We start from the raw sequence: 13487 nt of genomic DNA, 5'->3' as shown, positions 1-13487 counted from the left end.
AAGACGTTATGAGCGCGGAGACATCCACAAGTGTGCCGGCGCACATCTCCTCGACGCCCCATGCAGCCACTGAACGAATTCATGGACATATCACCGGCGACACTACACCACGCACCATTACATCGTCTTCTGCAGACAAAACAGATGATACACCGGTGCCCGCTACCACGGTGTGGCACGGAGGAGGTCGAGGGCCGAACAACTAATCACACTCTCCCCAGAATCCCCTGCGGACGAGCGGGATAACGTTCCACTGCGACGCCCCCGCCCTTGTGCGAACGGCGGAGTGGACCAGCCTCCAGCAGTCTGCCACCAGGCCTACCGGATAGCGACCATCAACACCAACAACATCCGTTCCAGGGTAAAAATCCGCCTTATGCAAAAGATGTTCAGGGCTTCTGATATTGATTTTGCCCTTCTGCAGGAAGTTCACTTGGCCAGTCTCCCGGATATCAATGGCTATACCGTCCACGCCTCCGCGTCCGCCACGGGATTTCTGTGACCGACGTCGCCTTCCTCCCATCAGCTCGAGGCATGGCACTCACAGCCATAGGGACACGCATCATTAATGTCTACGCTCCCTCAGGCACCGACCGACGCCATGAAAGGGCCCAGTTTTATTCTGAGGAAATCGCCCCCCTGTTTTTAGGGCGATGACCACCGCCTACTAGGAGGTGATTGTAACTGCGTTATGCACTCCCAAAGACCTTTTTCCACGCTATACTACATGCCAGGAATAGTGGTGCGAGACGACCTGCTTCACGATACCTGGGAAGTTCAACATGGCGGCCGTTCTGGCCATACCTTTCTTACCAGTCATTCCGCAAGCCGACTAGACAGGATATACGCCTCACAAACTCTTAGATCTGCGATACGGGGCGCCGAACGCTGGCCACTGGCCTTTTCCGACCATTGCACTTACATATGTACGCTCCTCCTTCGCCGCAATCTGTATGGTGCAGCCATGCGCCATGAAAGCTAAATACTTCTCATCTGCATGACCTGGCATGTCGCCAACAAGTCACTGAGACGTGGACAGCCTGCGAACGACGCCTTCCCCGCTACCGCTCGACATTGACATGGTGGACGCACTGCGCCAAGCCAGCGATCCGGAGGACACTGATGAGATACGACAAGGACATGGCCGACTGGCACCCCAACACTGTTGACTTCTATCATGCGATTCTCCGATATCTGGACACTCAGCCGCCAACCCCAGATAACCAGTTGGAACGGCAAAGAACTAAGGCGAAGATAATTGCGCTGTCACGCCGGAAATTGCAAGGGGTGGTGATACGGTCGCGGCGCCACGATCACGCGGGTTTAGAAATTCCAGCCATGCATCATATAGTGTCCGACGAACGACGGTGTTGTCGGCAGATCATCAGCACTCTGACCACGCCTCATGGCACGCAGTCACCATTCAGAATGACATCATCCACGCATTCGTCGAACACTACCGTCGTACTTATAATGAAGAAGATGCTGAAACTGCAGCAGACGACTCCATTTTGCAATACGTCACGCGCACCCTCCCCCACACGGCGACGGATGCTTTGACAGTGGCGGTCACGCGAGACGAAGTCGACAACGCAATCGACAAGGGGGCAGTCAACAGATCGCCCGACATTGATGGCTTACCGATTGAGTTTTACCGTACCTTCCGGGACCTCATGGCACAGCGGTGTACGAATATCTATCAAGAACTGATGACATCTGACCAAGCAATCCCACCTGCCTTAGCTGAGGGCATCATCATTCCGGTACACAAACCAGCTCGTGATTCGATGGTCACGAGTTACAGACCGCTCACCCTACAAGATTTTCGCTCGCTTAATGGTAATGCGGCTCCGAACAGTACATCCTCATATCCTCTCCCCAAGAGGAAACGACGCCTGGGGAACAGGTTAACATACAGACTGCCACAGGGGAATGCCGTGACTTAATTGCGATGGCGGCGGCCTGCAGACTCCGTGCAGCGGTCGTCGCTATAGACTTCGACAGCGCCTTCGATAAAGTGCGCCATCGTTTCCTGTTTCCGGTGGCGGCCCGAATGGGCATCCCCCCTCCGTTCTTCGACGTCCTCCGGCGTCTTTACAACAGTGCCAGTTCACGTGTCCAAGTCAATGGACGTTTAGCAGGGCCGGTATCCATATGCCGTTCCATACGGCAAGGATGCCCCTTCTCTACCCTCATGTATGCCATTGCCCTTGAGCCCCTCATTGGGGCTTGACAACCAAGCAAGCTCTCTGGCCTCACCCTACGCCAACACACTTTTCGCTGTCGGGCATATGCTGATGACCTCCTCCTCCTCATTCGCTCCGGCTCTGAGATTCTAGCAGTCCTCGAATTGATTACCCGTTATGGAGCTGCCGCTGGCAGTGCCATGAATGTCGCCAAATCGTCTGCAATACACATTGGACGAGGCCTCCAGGAAGGTAAAGTGGGACCCCTGCCACTTGTGCGGACTTTCCGGTACCTGGGCATTACCTTCACCCCCACGGTCTCACGCACAGTGGCAACGAATTTCCGTCGCCTGTTACACGTCATCCGCCAGAACCTCTTGCGCCACCAGGACACACTTCAACGCGTTGAGTTTCTTAATCTTTATGTGGCATCAAAACTGGTCCACATCGCGTAAGCTCTCCCTCTGCCAACTGCAATTGGACGCAACCTTCAGGCGGCTTTTGGCTATTATCTCATAGCTGGTTCCATGTTTAAAGTACGTTATGAGACACTTACCCTGCCCCCACGGGCTGGTGGCCTCGCGCTCGTCGATGTCCATATTCGACCTGCACCCTTGTACATGAGTACCATGAGAAAACAGTGGACGGGCTGGGGCACATATCTAACACGCAGCTTGCTTGAGGTCCTCTAGCCTGCTTCCACCTCACCAGCGGTGTCTGTCGGCCACATCGTGCCTCATTTGTCTCATATTTCAACCTTTTTCGTCGATTACAGTTACATACATACCAGTCTTCCAGATACACGCCCACCCAGGACCCATAGGTTTTTACAGCCTGCTACTACGCTGTGTTCCCCGGAATGTGATGGAGACCAGACATCCCTCCATCCAGTGGCCCATTGTGTGGACTACCGTCCACCAGCCTTTCCTCCCTACGAACGCCCAGGCACTGTGGTATCACACAGTCAACAGGAAATCTGCCACGAAACATCGACTGCACAACATTGGCTTGTCCGATTCCCCTCTTTGTCTCCTTTGCCAGCACCTGGACACTGATGACCGCCGTCTGACATGCGTCTCTTTCGCAACATGTATGGCGCTTCGTGCAGCAAATCATTACCAGCTATCTCCGCGTGCCACCAGACACAATACCCGAAGGAAAAACATTTTCCCGCCGCCAAAAGTCATGCTATTATGTGGGTCAAAGGGTGGGCGGTCGCTTATCTCTTTCATGAGGGACCTAAACCCCGGCTCGACTTCTGGACCTATTTACGAACAGCCCATGCAGCTCACGAAAAAACGCCACGTTACCGGACATTATTTGCTAACTATCTTCAAGGGGTCTTTGTTAGACCTCCACTAAGTTGGGGGGTGCCTGGCCCAGAGGGAACCTACCCCTCCTCCCCCGGCGGTGTCTGAGTCTAAGACGCCCATGATCGATTCTACCTCTTACCTCCGCGGATGGGAGAGCCCGTCGCAGACTACGTGGAATTTTTTTCTTTTCCTTTTTCTTTTCTTTTTCTTTACCCAGCATTTAGATTTTTTCCCTCTGTCGCCGATGTTTCCACATAATTTCAGGATAATAGTGAATATTACAAAAACACAATGAAAATAAATAAACAACAACGCCTTCCACTTCTGTTGATTCCTCTCTCTCCCCCACTTCCCTATGCCCCACAGGCTCGGTGGTGGTGAGGGGGACAATGTGGCCAGGCCTCGGGTTTCGACCCCTGACCTCTCCTCCCCCCCCCCCCCGAGCCCCCACCGGTCCACTATCCCGATTTAAAAAGAAAAAAAAAGGGCAAAGTGACGGATTGTTGTCCTACGGGCCCGGGTTCGATTCCTGGATGGGTCGGAGATTTTCTCTGCTCAGGGACTGGATGTTGTGTTGTCTTCATCGTCATTTCATCCGGCAAGCGGGTCGTCCAATGTGGCGTCGAATGTAATAAGACCTGCACCAAGGCGGCCGGACCTGCCCCGCAAGGGGCTTCCCGGCCAATGACGCCAAACGCTCATTTCCATTTCCATGTTCACACAGTGTCTAAATACATGGCTTTTTATGTAATATAACAGATAAACACACAGAAAAATCATAACACAGATAAGATACATCGGATCTTATTTTGATATTCTGCCACCTTACCATGAACGAATAAAAATTTATCTTACAGTATTCAAGAGCTTAAGGGGCTCCGGAACGCCCTATACTTGCAATGTTAAAATAACGCTTATAAATTACATCTTTCCTCACAAAGTATTTGAGGTAGGAAGTTGAACTTTTTACAGATTATTTATTGGAATATGGGCTACAACTTAACACAGGGATTTTACAAAATTTTAGTTCAGTTATTAAAGATGATTTTTTTTCAATTGTAATGAAAATTCACAACATTCTTTTGCAATTTTTTATTTATATATTCAAAAATATACAGTTTTTTGGAAAAAGGCTGTGTTAAATTATGCAGAAGGTACTGTGTAACATTTACTGAAAGTTTGAAACAAATATGTTTGGAAGATCCTTAGAAAACATGTAATTAGTATGAGAAAATAAAAGTTTTGGGAATCGAGCGACAAAGATTGGATTAACTTTTTAGTGCATTCCAGGTCCATAGGATGGGTTATCTTCATCCTCTGCAAACTCCTCCTCCAGCTTCCTCTTGTTCCTCCTCCTGTTTACTCTTGCTTGTATTTCGAGACTCTTTACAGCCCTGTCTGTAGCCCGAAGGCGTTCCTTGTCTAAAGCAAGCTTCGCTCGTTGTTGTGTTCGTAGATTTTGCTACCATTTTCTTCAGTTGCAGTTACTGCAACACTGTTCCAAAAAGTGGTCATGTATGAACACTTATCACATTTCAGTTGTATTTCACTAGCAAGTCCTACGTGCTTTATTATGGAGAGTTCCAGACCAACTTCACTACAATGAATACATCTTACACAGTTTGAAAAAATTCCTTTGAGAACCGACATATCAAATATTTCATTCACATCCGATTCGCCCATAAAACATTCATAGTTTTCACTCATTGAACCAAGCTTCTTCTGTGAAGTATTTTCTTTCCCACTTTGACTGCTATGGGCAGGTGTACTTGAGAGGTTAGGTTCACTCACTTGGTTATCGTCTTTATTGTTTACAGTAATAACACGTACCTTTGGCTTTCCAACATTTCTCCTTTTCTTAAAAGCCTTCAGAGGATTTCTAATAACTTTACTTTTACTCATTATTATACTTCAACAAAACAGAGACTCAAGAAACAGAATTAATTACGAATATTTTCGAGATAACGACAGAGTAAATAAACATGAAACAATCGACAATCACACCAGCGATATATATTGAACCATCACAGGTTAGCCACAACACATACTTTATCTCACATCACTAAAATGTACCTGATGAACACGGACGTTTATAATAACACCATTTGACAGCAGTTTAACAGCGCCACAGTGGGTCACGCCCATGTAGAACACATTTCAAAAAAAATTTAAAAATAGTTGTATTCTTCGGAATTGAATAAATTGTATATCTATTAAAAGGTAATAGTCTGCAGATTCAGAAAACGCAAAAAAGTAAAAATTGAACTTTTCATGATTTTGAGCCTTTCCGGAGCCCCTTAACAAAGGAAAAAACAATTATCTTTGTTAGCCACTTATTTGCACCCACGACGTCTTTCGAAAGCTTATACCCTCACCTTCAGATGGATTAGTGGGTTATTAATACTGGAAACGCATCGAGAGAGAAAATAAAAATGACTGACAGGGATGTCTGTTTTACCTTGTCTCGTAAACAGTAGCAGTTTCCAAACCACAAACCCACCTGGACGACATAAAAATTTAATACCTTGTTTAGTATCATTCTGTTCTTAAGTATTACGTCTTTTTAAACATTTACAATGTAATTTGATGCACTTATGTTGGATACTGAGGCATTTTTCTTCGACTCTTTCCTTCAGTTCCTATTTTTAGACGAAATTGGCCGCAATTTATTCTTCTGCCGATGGTTTCCCATAATGTGCAATGAAACTGTTCCGAATATTGTGAAAGTGTAATGACTTTAATAAAATGACACAAATTGACTATACGGCGCTGCTCTGGGCGAAGCGTTAGGAACGAGAAAGTTTCATGGGCCACGACCATATCATCCGGAAAATTCACAAGCAGCTATGTTACTGGAACAAGATGAACGTCGGCGTGACATGTAGATTCTGAACATTTCTGTAAGGACACGTTAAAAATAGTCAGGTTACCATTTTTAGCCACAGTGCCTTTAATAAATGTTGAATGTACCTACTGCAACCGAAGGTACGTATTGTGATACAACTACAACCGCACTGCTTCTGAAGCGCACTATATTTCTTTTTATCTGTTTTTTGGTTGATACTGAGCACACATGCATTCTATTAGTCGACTACAACATTAATGCACCTAGGACTGAGGACGATTCAGTGCGCTTATCGTGAGCCAGAGCGCAATTGCGTACTCGAGATTTATAGTATATGCACAGCTGACCTGAAAGCATTGACAGTGCGTCGTTTTCCTTTGTCACCACTGTACCTGTTTACTGTAACATCATCGCATGTTCCCGATAAAGGCCAAGTGCAATAATATCGTGGTTGAGTAGTACCTCTGGATCCGTAAACAATAAATTTATTTTCATCTAGAAATACGCATTACTGGCTAATGTGCTTACTGCAAAGTCCAGCCTCTTATGCGGTGGATCCCAAGCGGATTCGGTCAAGGATTTCTCTTAACGTACGAACGACCACATATCTTTACCACTAAGTTCCCGAGACTAGTTTCGATTTTGTAGTGAGCAGACTATCTTCATTTCTGTATTGGTGTTACGATCTCGCCAACTGTACGATGAGGTATGATAAACAGGCATTGATCTCCTGTTCGAATCCTCATTTTCATGACGACAGAGATCACCTGTTTCTGCAGATCGAAAGAGCCGTTTCAGTGAGTTTCACTTCTAATAAAGCATTAGCAACAAAAAGATCCCTAATGGACTATAGGGAGCGAACATGTGAACTCTCGCCATTCATTATTATTTCAAGAAGAGGAAGAAAACTCTAGTACCGAACATTAAGGTAACATTTTTTTTTTTTCTGTCATCTGGACAACAAGAATGGAAGTATCTTCTGGAGGCGTAAGTTATAAATTTTGAAACTGAGAAATTATTTATTACAAATTCGGAAATTCACATTTAACTTGCAATTATTTGCTTTCCGTGTTGAGTACCTAAAACATTGTCAAGAAACACTGAAACATAGGGCGATCGAATATTAAACTCATGTACTCACGATATAAGATTCACCCTTAAGCATCTTGAAAACTACCCATTAACAATGAAGAGCCAATGTGACTGGTACAGCGGCCTCATACCATGTAGGGCCCCTACGAATACGCAGAAGTGCCGCAACACGTCGTGGAATGGACTCGACCAATGACTGAAATAGTGCTGGAGGGATTTGACACCATGAATCCTGCAGAGCAGTCTATAAATCCGTAAGAGTACGACGGGGTGGTGATCTCTTCTGAACAGCACGATCCAAGGCATCCATGGTATGCTCAGTAATGTACATGTCTGGGGAGTTTGGCAGCCAGCGGAAACCCAAAAGAGTGTTCCTGGAGCCACTCTGTAGCAATTCTGGACGTGTGGGGTATCGCACTGTTGTGCTGGAATTGCCGAAGTCCGGCGGAGTGCACAATGGACATCGGGTGCAGATGATCAGACAGGATGCTTACGTATGTGTCACCTGTCAGAGTCGTATCTACACGTATCAGGGCTCCCGTATCACTAACTGCACACGCCCCACACCATTACAGAGTTTCCACCACGTGGAACAGTCCCCCGATAACATGCAGGGTCCATGGATTCATGAGGTTGTCTCCATACCCGAACACATCCATCCGCTCGATACAATTTGGAACGAGGCTCGTCCGACCAGGAAACATGTTTCCAGTCATTAACAGTACAATGTCGGTGTTGACGGGCCCCGGTGAGATGTAAAGCTTTGTGTCGTGCAGTCATCGAGGATAGACGAGTGGGCCTTCGGCTCCGAAAGCTCATATCGATGTTGTTTCGTTGAATGGTTCGCTCGCTGACATTTGTTGATGCCCCAGCATTGAAATCTGCAGCAATTTGCGGAACGGTTGCACTTCTGTCACTTTGAACGATTCTCTTCAGTCGTCGTTGGTCCCGTTCTTGCAAGATGTTTTTTCGGCCACAGCGATGTCGGAGACTATGTTTTACCGGATTCCTGATATTCACGATACACTCGTGAAATCGCTACCTCGGAGATGCTGTGTACCATTGCTCGTGCGCCGACTGTAACACCACGTTCAAACTCACTTAAATCTTGATAATCTGCCACTGTAGCAGCAGTAACCGATCTAACAACTGCACGAGGCACTTGTCTTATATAGGCGCTGCCGACCGCAGCGCCGTATTCTGCCCGTTTACGTATCTCTGTATTTGAATACGCATGCCTATACCATTTTCTTTGGCGCTTCGGTGTACAAGATCTAACGAAGAACGAAAGCGTAATACGTTATTACGCGCATACGTGGTCAGCATCTCCGAACACACATAATGACAATCCGAAAATCATTCGCAGAGGTGATCTGTGAGTTTTCAAGAGTAATCCTGCCTTTTGCAGTCTACAAATAATGAACATCCCGGCGGGAGAAACCTAACAAGGATGTAATAGAAGCGATGTGGTCGACTACGGTCGGTGCAGCAGATTCGCTGTCAGCCGCAACTTCCGCTTTGCGACATTCTATCGAGGAATGGCGGCTTCATGGAGCTGACGTCTTCAGTTACTGCCAACAGCTAATCCTACATGCGTATCGTTTTTCTGAAGGGTCATAGTGACAGTCTAACCGACAATCGCACCGTTAGCGTGGTCGATGCAGTTGTAGGGAAAGTGCATCAGATGAATAAAGCCTAAAAACATCCCAGACAAAATTACTAGAGAATTTTCTGATGATAAATAAAACTAGCGTTTGCAAAAAAAAAAAAAAAAAAAAAAAAAAAAAAAAAAAAAAAAAAAAAAAAAAAAACTCTTAACTGATACAGTTCACGATATGACGTCGTCTTTTATCACTCACCTCCATATAGCAAGAAGTTACTGGCCGAAGAGAACTCATCGACCGAACTTTTACACCGAAAGGCAAGATCAGACCATATCAACCTGTTGCCGTCTAGGCATCGGCCCAATCGCAAAAACAAGGTATATCGACAGTCAACGAATTAAATTTTTTATTGTTTCTTCTCTTGCCTCCATAAAGTTGCTTTGATAATCCAGTCATATTCTATATTTAAATGTTGTTCACATTCGACAAACTTTTTTTTCCATTCTACCATATCGATTTGCTACCTGAAGTCCCAGATTTTTTTTACGTCGGTTGCGAATTACACTTTTCCCTGATCAGTGAAAATATCCTCAACGCGAGGACTACATTTGGTGGAGATGCGGAGCAAAGTGCGACTGGGTCTTTTGTGGGCAGTAGCCGGAAGATGCATCGAATTGGAAGCTACTGACGTCAAACGACTAACAAAACGCGGCGCAGAGCTGAATTAGAACACGGCACAGCGGCTCGGATCAATCGGGTGCCTACGTGCTGGACGCACGACCTGCGCAACGTCTCCACACTAAGTACGACTCCAAAATCAATTGTAAAAGTTTACAAATAAGCTGTCAGGAGAGAAGTTCTGGGAGTTTACTTTGATGCAATAATTCAACGCAAAGAACTACGTAATTTGATATTTTTTAAAGCGTGAAACGCAGAATCATTTAACGCGAAAATATTATGTTTGTCTAACAAACGAATATATTTGCTTTCTATAGTTGCGACGTCACTCAGATTTTCTGGCTCGTTACCTTTTCGTTAGACTGAACAAAGTAAACAGTGGCTGCCCTGTTGATATATTACGGTATGTGTTTGGGAACTGTCATTATCTACGCTACCGACAAGTTTTCGAATTTGGTGAATTCTGTGCCTAATTCAGTGAACTGTGTGTCAAAAGAAGAGATCAGTATGGTCGAACCACAGAGAAAACGTACGAGTACCGCTAACATGAAGATGCAGAGACTGCATTGCTTGTCTGATTTAAAAACGATATATACATCTCGGAATGCTCCCTTTACTGATTGAAGGGGCTGATGTACTTTCACAACTAATGGGTTTTTATCTTCTGCAAATCCATGCTGGCTGAAACGTCAAGAAAATGAGCGGTTTGACTTAACATATCTTTACGGTAAGCTAATGAAGTTTTACCGACTATGACAGCAGATACATGAAATATATTCATGTTTGCGAATGTGAAGACCCATAAGCTGTATAATGGAATGGCGACAATGAAATTTTGTGCTGGACCGGGATTAGAATCCTGATTTTCCACTTATCGCGAGCGGGAATTTTTGTCCATATTCGCAAATGCGATTACTTTACGTGTAGTTCATAACAGCTGTAGTAGCCACAGTATCTGTTCCTTCGGACATGCCTGCATTGTAATCCTAAACAACATCATATGACTACAGATTGTTAGCAGTCTATGTTGCCTGCAATACTTGAAAAAAAATTGAGGAGGAAGGCGTTTCAATGCGAAGAATACTGTATTATTTTGCCGCTGCTTACAAAATCAATCTTTATTCGCTAAGGGACAACCGACTTTAAAGTGGTGAGGACGGCGGCGGAGGGGGGAATTAGAGGCAGTGCACGTAATGTCTGCTATTTTGGTAGGCTACGTGTAGATATTTTGCGTGCGCTTGTTGAAGAGTTACGTTCTACCACCTGAATAATATAAACTACTTCAAACACATTTGTTCGTTAGCACGTTTAGTTGAAATATGACAACTAGCATTGCATCAGTTTTCAACGATGTTTAGTGCAAACACGAGCAAACATTCTTGAATACAATGATAATTAAATCAAGGCCCTAAGCTGTCGACAGCCGTTGATATACATCAACGGGGACATGTCCGAAAGAACAGATACCATCTTCATATAGTTAAGGCTAACCGGTCATTGACCTCCTCCTGTGCTGGATGCACACGCATTGTCCAAACTCTTACGTGTTGTCTGCCGCGAATAATGAGAGTAATGGGCAGGGGCACTACGAATGTAGTGTGTGGACATTAAGTTGGGAATGTGGGCCTCACGGGGTGCGTGCAAGGGATAAATCCCTGCAGTCGCACTATCCTCTTTGCCCTCGGTGGCTCAGATGGATAGAGCGTCTGCCATGTAAGCAGGAGATTCCGGGTTCGAGTCCCGGTCGGGGCACACTGTCCCCGTTGATGTATATCAACGCCTGTCGACAGTTTAGGGTCTTGATTTAATTATCATTTCATTTTAAGAGAGAATTGCATGTTCGAAAGAACAGATACCATCTTTATATATTCTTGAATATGGTACTCTGTGGTTAAGAAATCTTTTAACCGCATCCTTTGCTAGCACCAGCGCCGTTTTTACTACAGTGTATGCAAATACCATATTGGCATGCTCGGGATTTGAAAATACTTGCGGAATGCTTTACGACACAGTAGAATTGGCCAACAAATCACGATCGCAGTTAAAGAAATTTAATTGTGTAAACTCAGGCACAACTCCATCCTTTTAACTTCAAAACAAAAATGACTATCGGTAAATAAACCAACACTAATTGCAGTAACGTGGAAGGACCGAGTGACCAACGAAGCAGTGCTATCTGAAACTAACTGCAACAGTATTTCAGCTTCTTGAAGCAGAGACGACTCCCCTGGCTGGGACACGTCCACCGTATGGATCCTGACAGATTACCAGGTGAGGTGATGCTTGGAGAGATCTCTATAGCCAAAAGACCTGTAGGGCGTCCTGTATTGAGGTTCAAGGACTCCTGTAAACAAGATATGGAGAGCTTTGGAATCGACACAAACAGATGGGAGGCACGGGCTAGCATGAGACCAGAGTGGCGTGATGATATATCATCTGGAATGTCTAAGCATGATGAAGGCTTGTTGGATTAAGGCAGAAAAAGCTTCGCAATGCTACCACTGCTCCTGCCTCAGCAGCCAGATACACTTGTGGCAATTGCGGCAAGAGATGGCGTGCTGCCATTGGTTTGACAAGTCATATGAAAAAATCGACCCATAAACACACAGACACTGCAACAATCATCTACCAAGATGTCGTGGTCAATACATATAATTGCAGTAACAACACGTGAAATAAAAACTTGTCTAAATGCAGTAACTGTATATCCGTAACCAACGTTAATTTGACACATGCTTATGAGAAGTTTGTATTCGAACTTGTCTGCAATACCACCTCCCAAAAGAAGCGGTAAGAGGCCGAGAGAAACCGTTGGACTAGCTAATGATTCAAGCTCTAAGCGTTGGATACGTAGTCTTCACACTTACCTTCCAAGCCACAGAGCCAGATTCCGTTTTAACCTGCTGTACTTCTACGTCCAGATACATATTTGCAAACCGTGTGGTGCACGGCTGAGGATTCTTACCAATGTGCCGCGTTTTGGGGTTATGCCGCTCGCGCTGTAAAAAGCCTGGTCTTATTTTTGCGGTTAGTACGGGAGGGATTTGTAGGGACCTGATGATCGCATCTGCATTATTCAGCGCACACTGATATTTTAAACCAATGTCTATGTTCAAGAGCTTGCCAATTCAAGTTCTTCAAAATTTCCACGACGCTCCCTCGTCGAGCCAAGCAAACCTGTAAAGCTCGTGCCGTTCTTCTTTGTTTACGTTAATGGTTCATGTTAATCCTTTCTGGTATGCGTCCCACACAACTGAATATCACCACACGATGGGACGCGCAAGCGATCTGTAAGCAGTCTCCTGACTGCATTTTCCCAGTATTCTGCCAATGAACCGAAGTTTGCCACCTGCATTACATACGACTGAGCCTGAATAAGGGCATTATTATTTTGCCTGCAGAAACTTCCGTAAAATTAGAGGAAAAACTTGGGCTGATACGTCACTGATATATAGAGGCCACGATTTCACAACTTCCAGGTAATGTAAAAGCTGACGTGGAACTACATATTCACTTGAAAACTAATTGTATACACAGATTCACAAAAAACGAAGATGTTGAAAAAAGATTACCATGTTTCACAATTACAAAAAAACGAAGGGCGCAATAAATTGGGCAAGAATATTCTATAAGCAACAGCAATAAACCACACGACTGCAGAATATCTTCAAAGCTAATCAAGCTCCTTAACACCTTTTCGAAACATTTATTATCGAAATTAAGAGAAGTTCTGGCTCTTACGAATTTTTTTTAAAGATATTGCATAAAA

At 45.0% G+C, this 13487-nt stretch overlaps 1 protein-coding gene and 1 non-coding gene across 6 annotated transcripts in view; one reads left to right on the top strand and one right to left on the bottom strand.

Moving 5' to 3' along the window:
• LOC126236235 (prominin-like protein) overlaps positions 1-13487 on the bottom strand; it is a 572733-nt gene that overhangs the window by 364281 nt on the left and 194965 nt on the right. The gene's annotated exons all lie outside the window — the stretch shown is intronic.
• On the top strand, positions 11396-11470 carry Trnat-ugu (transfer RNA threonine (anticodon UGU)). The gene has a single exon. It is a non-coding gene; the product is annotated as a tRNA-Thr (tRNA).

This window comes from Schistocerca nitens, chromosome 2, assembly GCF_023898315.1.
Source record: "Schistocerca nitens isolate TAMUIC-IGC-003100 chromosome 2, iqSchNite1.1, whole genome shotgun sequence".
NCBI classification, from domain to species: Eukaryota; Metazoa; Arthropoda; class Insecta; order Orthoptera; family Acrididae; genus Schistocerca; species Schistocerca nitens.
This window is presented reverse-complemented; position numbering and strand designations above follow the sequence as displayed.